The sequence below is a fragment of the Triturus cristatus genome, chromosome 2_2 (genome assembly GCF_964204655.1).
Source record: "Triturus cristatus chromosome 2_2, aTriCri1.1, whole genome shotgun sequence".
Classification (NCBI taxonomy): domain Eukaryota; kingdom Metazoa; phylum Chordata; class Amphibia; order Caudata; family Salamandridae; genus Triturus; species Triturus cristatus.
This window is the reverse complement of record NC_140582.1, coordinates 277,835,952-277,850,216: the sequence shown is the minus strand read 5'-3', so window position 1 is coordinate 277,850,216 and position 14,265 is coordinate 277,835,952.

Genomic DNA, 14,265 nt, shown 5'->3' with positions numbered 1-14,265 from the left:
CTAAACACACTGTAACAATGACATTTGGCATTGTCTTATGCAAGAGCACAGCATGTAGTGCTCTATAGAGAGCTGTGAGACTCTTGAGATGCCCACTTTATTCAAACAGAACTCTGCTTCACAACACTTAATTACACTAACAGGTCATAGTTGGATGACCTAGTGTGCCTTGTTGGCCAATATATGTGCATTTTGTGTATATATTTATTACTATCTCTCTGGGAGTCTGAAATTGGAATCGGTAACTGCAAACAATTAGCGTGCTAGGGGAATAAAGGGGAGGAAGCTCATGAATGATTGCGTTGGTACCCTCTGCTGTAATGCATTATAAAGAACAAATGTGAGGTGCACAAAGCAGGACAACCAATGGCAATGTACAGCCTCCACATTAGGACCTACCATTATTAAAGAGCCTTGAGATTTGCAGTTAACACAAAAATGCATCCAACCCCCATTTAATATTAACTTGGTCATGTATAGCGCTTCCTACCTCTTTTTGTCTTTTCTATGGCATGTACATAAAAGGCACTAATTCCAAATTAAGTTGCTCACTGTTTATCTAACTTGGATGAAAGGCTCATTTGTCCAAAGAAGGGATTCATACTTTTGACCATATTTCACACCAGTTCTCTGCAGTGAAACTTTAATTTATAACATTGACTTTTATTTAACTATGAACACAGGTGTCTGCTATCCATATCATCCAAACAGATATTTGTTGTATTTGAAGGAGGGCACAAGTAGTCATGTTATGTTATGTTAATGGGTGACTTGTATAGCGCACGGCTACTCCAAGGAGTGTCCCGGCGCTTTCTGACCCATTACTGAGAAAAGAAAAAAGAGAACAGAAACATAACAGAATTACTGATTAAAAAGCCAGGTTTTCAAGGCCTTTCTAAAGGCAAACAGGTTGGGAATAAGCCGGAGATCAACAGGAAGGGAGTTCCATAGTTTGGGAGCGAGATATTTAAAGGAACGTCCACCAATTCTGACTTTCCTAATAGGAGGCACCATTGCCAGGCCAAGATTTTCCGACCGGAGAGATCTGGAGGGTTTGTAAAAAGAAAGCCGTTTCTGAATGTAGGAGGCCCCCACCAAATGGAGTGCCTTATGGGCCAGTGTAAGAGCTTTGAATGTGATTCGCTTCTTGATCGGAAGCCAGTGAAGGGAGGAAAGCAACTCAGATGATCTGGCTTGCCGGGGTAGGCCGAAGATGGCTCTTGCCGCTGAATTATGTACAACCTGGAGTTTATGCAAGAGATAGTCCGGCAAATCCAGGTAGAGGACATTCGAATAATCAAGCCTGGAACGGGGAACAACCTTTACAACGCAACTTTTACAACGCACTACCATTACAACGCATTTTTTACAACGCATAATCCATTACAACGCATGATATTACAACGCATGACACTACAACGCATTTTTAAAAACTACCTTTACAACGCATTCCATTACAACGCATACTACCATTACAACGCATACCATTACAACGCATAATATTACACTATACTATCCAACACTTACCCTACTGATGCACCCCCTGGAGTTAGAATAGTAATTTTTACCCCTATACTATCCAACACTTACCCTACTGATGCACCCCCTGGAGTTAGAATAGTAATTTTTACCCCTATACTATCCAACACTTACCCTACTGATGCACCCCCTGGAGTTAGAATAGTAATTTTTACCCCTATACTATCCAACACTTACCCTACTGATGCACCCCCTGGAGTTAGAATAGTAATTTTTACCCCTATACTATCCAACACTTACCCTACTGTTGCACCCCCTGGAGTTAGAATAGTAATTTTTACCCCTATACTATCCAACACTTACCCTACTGATGCACCCCCTGGAGTTAGAATAGTAATTTTTACCCCTATACTATCCAACACTTACCCTACTGATGCACCCCCTGGAGTTAGAATAGTAATTTTTACCCCTATACTATCCAACACTTACCCTACTGATGCACCCCCTGGAGTTAGAATAGTAATTTTTACCCCTATACTATCCAACACTTACCCTACTGATGCACCCCCTGGAGTTAGAATAGTAATTTTTACCCCTATACTATCCAACACTTACCCTACTGATGCACCCCCTGGAGTTAGAATAGTAATTTTTACCCCTATACTATCCAACACTTACCCTACTGATGCACCTCCTGGAGTTAGAATAGTAATTTTTACCCCTATACTATCCAACACTTACCCTACTGTTGCACCCCCTGGAGTTAGAATAGTAATTTTTACCCCTATACTATCCAACACTTACCCTACTTTTGCACCCCCTGGAGTTAGAATAGTAATTTTTACCCCTACACTATCCAACACTTACCCTACTGATGCACCCCCTGGAGTTAGAATAGTAATTTTTACCCCTATACTATCCAACACTTACCCTACTGTTGCACCCCCCGGAGTTAGAATAGTAATTTTTACCCCTATACTATCCAACACTTACCCTACTTTTGCACCCCCCGGAGTTAGAATAGTAATTTTTACCCCTACACTATCCAACACTTACCCTACTGTTGCACCCCCTGGAGTTAGAATAGTAATTTTTACCCCTATACTATCTAATACTTACCTTAAATGTAATTTAATATTATGCGTTGTAATGGTATGCGTTGTAAAGGTAGTATGCGTTGTAATGGTAGTGCGTTGTAAAGGTATTTTTAAAAAATGCGTTGTAGTGTCATGCGTTGTAATGTCATGCGTTGTAATGGATTATGCGTTGTAAAAAATGCGTTGTAAGTGCATGCGTTGTAATAGTGTGCGTTGTAACGTCATACATCCCCTGGAACAGATCAGAGCTTGTACTGTCAGCTTCCTGTGGGCTAAAGGGAGCAAAGGAAGGAATTTACGCATCATTTTAAGTAGACCAAAACAGGTACCCGTGAGACCTGTGATCTGTGTTTTCAGAGCCAGGGTGTTATCGATTTTGACCCCAAGGTTTTTAGCGGTCATGTGCTTAAAACAAGAACAACATCTATGCTACTCAGTCAAAGCATGTGAGTGTTTTCTAAAGAATGTATGGCAGATCTCTATGTATGAATTTCATCTGAAATGTAGCATTTTTAAATCATGTAAAATTAGGAAGCACATTATATTTTCTTTACAACTATACATATTTAGGTGCCGATTACGATCCGGTAAAAACCGGGTACGAACCGTCGGTCGGAGCGTATTCCCCGTCCGACTCGTACCCGGTCGTAAAACTCTACAAACATGGAATTACGATTCGCACGGAAACACCATTTCCGTACGAATCGTAAAAAACACCGACCGACAAAAATATACATACGAATGTGATCCGGGAATGCTGCGGCGTGACGTCGGGACGCTTTCAGGCAGCGTTTCACGACCCAGGAATTACGATTCGAACCGACAGCAGTCCGGACGGCAATATTTTCACGGCACCCAAAAAGTGCCGGAAAAGCGAAGTACGGCGCGAATCGACCAGAGTAGGTGGCCCGGTACGCGCCGACCCCCCCCCAGCCCCCGTACGTACGCGCCGACCCCCCCCAGCCCCCGTTCGTACGTGCCGACCCCCCCCCAGCCCCCGTACGTACGCGCCGACCCCCCCCAGCCCCCGTACGTACGCGCCGAACCCCCCTGTATGTACACCCATATACGTTCGAGTCGTACCCCCCGTGTACGTTCGAGTCGAACCCCCGTGTACGTTCGAGTCATACCCCCGTGTACGTTCGAGTCGAACCCCCCGTGTACGTTCGAGTCGTACCCCCGTGTACGTTCGAGTCGAACCCCCCGTGTACGTTCGAGTCGTACCCCCCGTGTACGTTCGAGTCGTACCCCCCGTGTACGTTCGAGTCGAACCCCCGTGTACGTTCGAGTCGTACCCCCGTGCACGTTCGAGTCGAACCCCCCGTGTACGTTCGAGTCGTACCCCCCGTGTACGTTCGAGTCATACCCCCCGTGTACGTTCGAGTCGAACCCCCGTGTACGTTTGAGTCGTACCCCCCGTGTACGTTCGAGTCGAACCCCCGTGTACGTTCGAGTCGTACCCCCGTGTACGTTCGAGTCGAACCCCCGTGTACATTCGAGTCGTACCCCCGTGTACGTTCGAGTCGAACCCCCCGTGTACGTTCGAGTCGTACCCCCCGTGTACGTTCGAGTCGAACCCCCCGTGTACGTTCGAGTCGAACCCCCCCGTGTACGTTCGAGGCGTACCCCCACCCGTGTATGTACGCGCTGGGGGTACGCACCGTACATACACGGGTGGGGGTACGACTCGAACGTACACGGGGGGGTTCAACTCGAACGTACACGGGGGGTTCGACTCGAACGTACACGGGGGGGTTCGACTCGAACGTATACGGGGGGGTTCGACTCGAACGTACACGGGGGTTCGACTCGAACGTACACGGGGGGTTCGACTCGAACGTACACGGGGGGTTCGACTCGAACGTACACGGGGGGGTTCGACTCGAACGTACACGGGGGGTTCGACTCGAAAGTACACGGGTGTACATACAGGGGGGTTCGGCGCGTACGTACGGGGGCTGGGGGGGGTCGGCGCGTACGTACGGGGGCTGGGGGGGTCGGCGCGTATGCGGGCACGTCTCCATGGTTGCTATGGGAGTTCGGTGCGGACGGTGTTTTTTCCATCCGGTTGTAACATCGGACGCATGGGATGGATCGTGATTCCTCGGTCGGACTTCACCTTTCACATTTGTACGGTAAATCGTACGAGGACGTGTCGGACACATTTTCCAACCCGAGGACGTGTGGGGAATGATTCCCAATGCGGTTCGTATGGACTTTTTACCATGCGAATCGTGATTGCCAGTTCGTACGGCACTTGTACGATTCGTACGGTAAAAAGACCGGATACGAGTCGCACGGGGAAATTTTTTACCGGATCGTAATCGGCACCATAATGTTTTACATACCAAATACAAATCATGTTTGCTATGTGTATTATCCCACAAATCACTGAACCTAGATCAGGTATCTCCAACAAGTTGACTGGGAGCTGCCATTAGCTCCCAGACACCTTCAGAGTAGCTCACAGCCTTGAGTTTCTTTTCAAATGAACGCAATGTCATATTATATTTTCAAAGTTAAGAGAAGACTGTGTTCATTTTGCATCATGATCATCAGGCTGCAGATAGCAGAGCCTGACAGTTAGCAGTGCTCAATCAGATTTGTGGGCCAGGCTGGGCCTGGGTCACAAGGGTGAAAAACTTAAACACTGAGGTATCTGACTCTTGGAAAAAATACTTGTCAAATCAAAATTGGAGTTGTGAACAAAATGATGCTTGTGAACGCTTTTAAATGGACAACATAAAAATGGAGAGTTACCTTAATTTTTGAGTTAACACTTCATTTCTGATTTCTCCCATTTCAAAGTGTTGCATTTCACACAGCAGTGTCCTTATTCCTAGTGGGCAGTATACACTGCGCCATAAGTATATATGAAGAAGACAGATCTTTTTTTACATGGGAGAAGTTATAATTGATGAAAAATGTTCCATGACATGAAGTGCTTGGTAGAATATGTATCTGCAGTTTTAATTACTTCAAATTAAAAAGAACATACAATGGTATGTTTTTGTCAAAGTCAAAGATTCTTTATAAGGTTTCATAACCATCAAAGTTACAAAACATCCATATAATACATTTAGCAAATCTTACTTCATTCAATATATTTAATACATAAATATAACATAATAAAAACATTAGAAAAATCATAAAAGTCATAACACGTAATCCCAGCAGGCTTCATGCAATTAGCAATTTTATTACAGTTATTGCTATCAGTATATATCAAGATGCTCCCACAATTTGATTATCAAATCTCTGTGATGCCTATGTTATTACTTAAAATCAACGCCAAGTTCCAAGATGTATAAAAATCATGCTGTCTTAAAAAGTTCAATGTTCGGAAAGGTGCTGATAGAGAGGATTACCCTAGAAAAATTAACAGTAAAGACGCATTTATATACATAATGCATATTTACTTTAAATAGTTTCCATAGAACAACCTATATGCTGAATGTGCTTGAATTTGCAATAATATCAGAACCTTCTACCACTTCATCCAGATGTTGAACAAGAATGGACTCACAGAGAAAATAACCAGGCCGGATATGTCAGTCATCAATATTCTTTTCATCTCTCTTGGCGGTGTGTCACCGCCATAGACAAACTGATCGGGCACAACAATTTTCTGGGCATACCACGATATTCAGGACATACAAACATAATATGAGCAAGAGTCTCTGAGCCTGTGCTAAATCTAATATACAAGCCCTTCACCAGGGGTGATGTTATATTGTCTATTTCGTTTTCAAAGGAAGGGGTAGGATAAAATGCCAAGCACTGCTGGGTGAGGTGGTCCAGAGTGCCTCTAGTTATTTTTCCTTGCAACCCTTAGAGACCAGTAAGTTGATTTAAATACCTGCTTGTCCGCCTTACAAAGTAATTCAACCAAGTCCCAAAGTTTGATTAATTTATAACACCAGTCATGCGCAAACCTTAACCAGTATACCTCCCAAGCATGATCCATATCCCTTACATCTCTCAAAGAATATCTATATCGAACTAATTACAGTTATCCGGATATGGATCCAAAATAGTTGTGGTTTTAAGAGCGCCAGATCAGATAATGTTTTAATCCCTGTATCAAATTAAAGAGAGACCCGGGAGTACTTACGGGTTCCGAGAGCAATGATGTAACAAATGTTTTCTCCGTCACTGCAAGCCTCATGGTATCAGTGTGACCTCAAATGTCTGTACCGTACAATTTGGCCCTTTGGGCCTTCGATTGATAGGCTTCCAGGATTGGGGAAATGAAATGCGAATATGTGTTCTTCTGGAAATGTAGAATGGCCTTTGATTCATGTGATATCATGAGGAATCCTTTATTTAGTTGATGAACCCAACTAATTTATTTTCGTCAGGGTCACCCCTAAATAATCAAAGCTATAGACCCGTTCCAAATGGTCTTTCCAAACCATTATGGAACAGCTCTTATTAACGTTCTTACCAAAGACCATGAACTTAGTTTTTGCAGCATTTAAATCCAAACCCCTGTAACCACAGAACTTCATGAATTTATTTAGTAGATTTTGTAATCTTTGAGGACTTGGACATTAATAATGAATCATCTGCAAACAGGAGTACAGGTGTTTTATCCCCGTTCAGAGTAGGGAAGTCATTAACACACTTTGACAATTCATTGCCCCAACATTAATATATAAGGTGAACAAGGTGAAAGCCAAAACACACCCCTGCCGTACACCTCTTGTAACTGGGATGTGCTTTGTTAGTTTGCCTCTATCACCCCACCTGATCTGCTCATAGATCTTTTTTATGCAGCCTAACTAATAAGTCAATTAACCCACCTGGAACTCTTATGGCTGGTGTCATTCATGCAAAGGTGCCATGTATACCGAAAGGTATGTCCTATGCTGTAAAGTACATACAAAACCAGCTCTCAGTCACCCGTACAAATATATCCCCTTCATACGCACACATGTTCATACATTCCCAAAGATCACACTCTCACTGATAAACATGGCAGCCCTTTCATAGTGCTCTTAATCATGGTATTTAGTTCAAATCATATATCTGGCTCTATGTACATTAGGCTTCAAGTGAATGTACCTGGGTGTGGGTGTCTGGTTACAATGCACCAGTTGTTTTGCCTTCAGTATTTCATAATGATATTAACTGATGAGAAGTAGAGCTGGGCGGGAAAGTCTGCTCCACCAGCAGAATGTGCGGAGCTTTGCACATCTGCGCTGTGGTCAGAGTGCGAAGTTCAGCAAAACTCTCCTGGCCACCACAGAGCGGAATTTACTGGCGTGGCGCCATGCTGCGCCTTTTTTCTCTCATATATGTTGAAGCTTTTCCTATCCATAGCAGTCTCTGTCATGGCTCCAATAATACTGCCAGAGATCAGTAATCCCAGCTGCTCCTGTGAAACTCCTAGGCCGTGACCTATTCTTATCTGACACAGTTTCCTGTTGTGCAGGCTATACCTTGAAAATAGAGGCAATCGAATGTCTGAGCTCCGAGCTGCCACGGACAAGCAGCACCTGTGAGGGGAGGGAAGAGACTGCAGCAGGGCTGGGCAGACTCCTCTGCAGCGCCCTCCTGCAGATGGATGGCAGAGCCTGGGAGGGGTTGACCAGCTGCAGAGCCTCTTCTTCCTGTGCAGCAGCAGGCACAGACATTGTGGGCCCCTTGTGACCCAGTTCAACAAGACCTTTGCACTCATCTTGCCAGTGTACATGCTGCTGGGCTACTTTGGGCTGGGTTTCAAACACACTCACACAAAACCACACCTACACCCAAAACAGCAGCAACAAAACCCAAACATACACACTCAACAAAACACCACACACTTGCCAAAAAATATATTACCAAACATACAAAGCATAAACCAGACCCACATCCAACTGCACTACAGATAGACGCACACATATCACACACTCCAGCTCCTTCTAACTCCAAAACTCATTTAACTTCCACCTCTCCTACCCTTTATCCTAGTTCTATATTTATTTCTGCTCTGACCTTCACCCCTTCCAAATGCCAAACTGTCCATCCCAAACACAAACCTACCCCTCCAACACCCAAACCGACCCCACTCACTCCTCCTAAAACCCCTACCACTCCACCCTCCCAATCCCAAATCCACCCCTCCCAAGAAATATCTTTAAGATGCCTGCCCTGTCCCCACTAGAAGGTCCTTCCTGAGGAGGTTCCCCTTTAGAACTCTGTTTAGGAGTCCCGTTTGGGGCAACACTCCAATGTCTTTGGAACATTTAATTGTTTGGATTTTTTATGTGTAAAATTGAAATATATCTTGATTTGTGAGAGAATTATCTAATTTATTGATAAAATGTTTTTAATTTCACCAAGTTTATCTTGAGATTATTTTGCATTTACTATCATTTAATTCCTGAGACTCTTAATGATTAAAATGAGATTTAAATATTTTATTTAAAATTAGGACAGAAAATGCAACAGTTTTTTTAAATTGTCTAATTTGTAGACTCCATACACTAGTAATAAAAGTATGTGATGGACATTTAGGGGTCGATGATGATGCCGTTTGGAAAGCATTCCGACCGAAACTGTCTCTGAAAGTTTTCCGACCGAATCTGATCTGAGGAATCCGACCAACCGATTACTATGCGTCAGTATACTTCCGGATACGATTCAGTCAGTCTCGCATTGACTTCAATGGAAGCTTGTGTTCTGACCGAAAACACAAGCTCACATTGAAGAAAGGCTTGGCTGGGGAACATCGTACACCCTGTGGCTGGCACCCCATGGTATCTGCCAAACTGTGCATGGTTGGAAAGGGGGGTCCCTTGGGCCCCATTTGGAAGGCTCCGGGTGAATGGGCCCTGATACTGGCCCCGAAAGTCAGATTCCGACAGTCGACCTAAGTCAGAACAACCGTTTCAAAAAGGCTGTCTGAATTTGACTTCATAATCGCTTAGTCAGAAAGCTTCCAAGTAGTTCAGATACGTGGCCCATAGACACACACGATTCAGCTCCGAATGACTCTGACTTTTTGAATGCCATCCGGTTCAGATTCAGAACCGATTAGGAAAGTCTGAACATCATAATCGGTTGTTCTGAAAGGTTCACGAATCTGTCAGAAATAAGCCTTCTGAATCCGATTCGGCAGACCCGAATTCAATTTGGAGCCTTTCCAAACCGCAGCATAAACAACCCCTTAAAATGAAATACAAGCACTCATAATGATGGTGGATACTTACACCAACAAATGGATTAGTCAATTTTTATTTTAAGTGTTAATACAGATGTGTTTATTTGTACTAGATAAGAGATAAAGGTAAACACATATACATTGCACCTTAAAATAATGATGGCCCGAATAAAATATTATTATATAACAGAAATACACTAGACAAACGGGAATGTTAAATTGATAAATATATTAATTGATAAAACTTTGGAACTGACATTGCTTTTACCGTTATTTTAAAACAAACATTTCGCTTTGTCAAGTGAAATTTCTACATTGTATTACACTGCAATTATACCAATAATGTGTAATGCATATCTTCACGATGTTATGGGTTCAGAAAATTAAGTTAACTCACCTGTATAGTCAGTTTTTGTTTTTTGAAATTATGTCCATTTCTGTAAGACTGTCCATTATCAAGAAGGCAACTTGCACCAAATTAAAAATTACAATAAAATTATACAGGTGTGTTTCTTTAAATTTCTGACATGACAACATTATGCGCATATGCATTACCCATTGATATGTTACTGCTTGTAAGAGAGATTTCAACACACTGATCCAATGTAAACTGACAAGTGCTGTACTCCCTCTGATAGCCACTTTTGCCTATGGCACCATCGACACTGGTGAACATACCTGGCTGAGTCAGCAGCACTCTGAAGATCTTTCGTCCATGGATCCACCAGCATCTAAATAGAGCAGGCTTACTGCCTAGTAGGTGACCTGGGAATCCAACAGAAGATCAAAGGTTGAACCATCACTGCCAAGATCTAAATCAGGCCTTAGTCACAAACACTGCAGCAAGACTAAACACCCAAACCTATAGAAACTATAACCTTCAAAACCTCTATATATTCCACTGTTCCAGCCCTAAAAACAACAAAGATTCACACAACAAAAGAGATACTAGCATTGTATGTCAAACTAATGTAGACCTATTCTCCAGACATCCCTCGGGCCCTCCCACATCCACACTGTTGGAGAAAACCAAAATCAAAACTCCTGTCACCATAAAAAAGCAATCTCACAGCAATCAATTTAGAACAATCCATAACCAAAAAAAGTATGAGTGCTTCCCTACAATGTATAATACACAATTGAAGATCTGCAGCAGAGCCCTACATGGAACTCTCAGACATTATAAAGGACCACAATCTAGACACATTACTTATCACACACTTGGCCTAATGAAACCGGGCAGCTTTGATTTGAACAGACCATTGCGTCTAGACAGAGTAGATAAAATAGGAGAAAGTCACACACATCCACAGAAACCAGATCCAATTCAAATTCCCTCAAGTTTAGACCTAACCGTCATTCCCATTTTTCCAAGTTGAACCTAGATCAGAGGACAGAAATCCCACCAGAAAATACTTTTTAAGCAACCTGTAAACTGACAACAACCGATTCCTGTTCAAATGTCAAACTTCATCACTTCCATCCATAAACAACTTATTTTTAGGTGAGTTCTGCCTCACAAGGGCCCCCCACCCCCCGGGGCACCAGGCTACTCTGCCAAGAGTGCTACTCAAGAATAATGACCTAAGTCAACTATTCCTATTCCCCCACACCATTAAAGCAAAAACATCCATTCTGGGTCTATAAATAAATACCATAAGAAGGGTTCACTATACCAATTTCAACAATACTGGTTGAGTGGTCAGACCATTTCCTTATTCAATTCCCTCCTCTCACTAAATCTCAGGCATTTGGCCAATGGGAAAAGACTAAGGAATGGATCAGAGACACTAAACATCTTAACAGACAATCTGCAGAAGTAAATACAACAGCGGAATTATAACCACTGAATGAGGAACTACATGTGACATGTCTGACAGATTATAACAATGAAACCAGGAGTGTAATCAATGGTGCTGATGTTTGAGAACTCAAACATAGAACAAGAAAACCTCAATAGTATTCTAAAAACCTATATGAACTGAAAATGAAAATCATAATGTTGGAAAGAATTGGTGTCAAAACCGACCACCGATAACCCTGAACTTCAGGAATACTGAAAGACAAAAACAGAAGAACATTTTCAAAGCCAATACCGACTTCTTTAGAGACCAAATAGACCAAGCATGAAACTGTCATAAGAGGCTTTTTGACCTGGTAAAAGAGCCAAAAAACCTCCCTCGTCATGAAATTAAACAAATGAATGAAAAGAATGATGTGAATAATTCTCCAACTTTTTCATTGAGGAATTCCTAGAGATTTAATTCTCTCTACCTTCTGAGGGAATGATCACCTAGTCAACATTCCAGAACTGCAAAACTATTTATGCCAGGACACTTTAAAGAAATCACAGAGAGTGAACCTTTTGCAATGATCTCAAATAAAATACCAGCACATCAATGACTCAATTCCTGCCTCAATACTAAAAGGAAGCAATCTTCACATCAATCCACGTTGGAGACACCGGATTAGCTCTTTTGGTCTCAAGGTATATTTAAAAAACGTCCTCAAAATAGGACAGGACACTCTGTCCTAAAAAACAATTGACACCCAGTTTCAGATCTTACATTCTTTCACGAATACTTGAAAGTTGTGTGGGCACCCAACTCAGTAATTCTCAGTTTAGAGCAACATGTTTGATGATCTTCAGTCTGAATGGCCTGCATCACAGAAATAGCCTTATTGTATGCAGTTTAGGATGCATTATGTCTTCTTGACAATGGTGAGTCATTTGTCCTCATTCTTCTTGACCTCTCAGTGACATTCAACATGGTCAACAACAACATAGCATAGCTGGTTCTTAGACAAAGAAAGGGATTAAGGTGAAGGCCCTAAAGCACTTTCTTTTCTTGAAAACTGCCCTCAGCAAATAACACAGAGAATGAATCTACCACATTTGAGGACATATTGTACCACAAGCTTTAATTCTGTCTCCAATTTGCTTTCATCTGCATTTTGAAACTCTCACAATACTGCTGAAACACTCAAATAGATCAAAACATTTTTTATGGGGATACCATTTACCTTTAGCTAAAAGTACCCTGCCCTGAAGCACTATCTAAAGGCCTGATTGATTATGAGTCTGGCGGTCTTGCGACCACAGACTGTTGGTGGCAGTCGTCTGTGCGCCGAATTACTATTTGCAAAGTCGTTGTGGTGGAAGACCGCCAGCTGCACCATGGAATAGTCATTTCCTGGCGGTGGCGGAGGTGCCCCACAATATGGTACGCTCAGCGGGACTGGCACAGTTCGCTGACCATATTACACGTTCCACCATCACCAGTCCCACTACAGGGCCCCCAAGCCCCCCTCACCATGGGGATACATTCAGGGGTTGAAAAGTGCAAAAGTATCCCTTACACATAAACAGGGTTCCAAAAAGGTGCACACATTGAAGACAACTTAAGTTACATTTCCAACCTGATTGAAACAACACTGGCAAGAAAAGGCAGGGTCCTGTACATTGCTTACATTGACTTCCAAACTGCCTTTGACAGTGTTTCCTGCCAGCGATTATGGATGAAACTAAAAAATTGGGGCATCGATAACGCATTATTAACAACACTAATTGACCTATATTCAGACACCTGGGTTAAGATCAGAATTACGACCACTTGTTCTACCACCCAAAAAATTCACACTAATAAGGGCTTAAAGCAAGGTTGCCTGTTGGCCTCAATGCTTTTCAACTTATATCTGGCTGGTTTGCCGTAACGGTTGGCTATAGCATGAGCATTTCCCCCCAAAATAGCTGAAACCAAAATCCAATCACTCCAATATGCCGACGATATGATATTGCTCGAAGAAAGCCAGATTGGTCTGCAGCGGCTGCTAACGATATTATCTCTATACTGTAGCGACAACAAGATAAAACTGAATACAGCAAAAACAAAGGCAATGATAATATTGCGACAATTAAAAAAGAAGGGTGCATGGAACATCGAAGGTAAACCCATTGAGATTATGACCACCTATAAGTATTTGGGTGTGTGTATCGGCCACAAGGGACGGACCGCTGCCCATGTTACTGCAATGCAAGGTACAGCTCAATCTTTGGAAGGCATTTTTTGTAGAGCAAGGAAAGCCATGAGCTCCCCTGACCTCACTCCCTTAATCTGATTAATGGGGGCACAATTTCTACCATCAGTCGCCCATGGAGCACTAACCTTCAAAGATAAGATCAATGCATGGCTGGATAGAGCACAGTCAGCCTGTTTTGGGTTTCGTAAAGTCTTTTTCTTGCCGACTGCCACTGCCCATGCTCAAATTCAAGGAGAATTCAATCTTTCTTCCCAAAAATGGATCCTGAAGGCGCAATTTATTGCATACTGTTTAAAGGCCATGCAAGCTTGAGAAAATACCTTGAAACAACACATCTGCACAATGATAAATACCCAAGGGTCCACATGGTGTGAATATCTAGCCCACTGTGTTGAGGTACTGGATGCAAAGGAAATATGGTCAGCCTCAATATCCACACCAGTGGCCTCAAGACAAAACAGGTGAGGTTACTGTCTGCCGACTGCAATATGCAAGCAT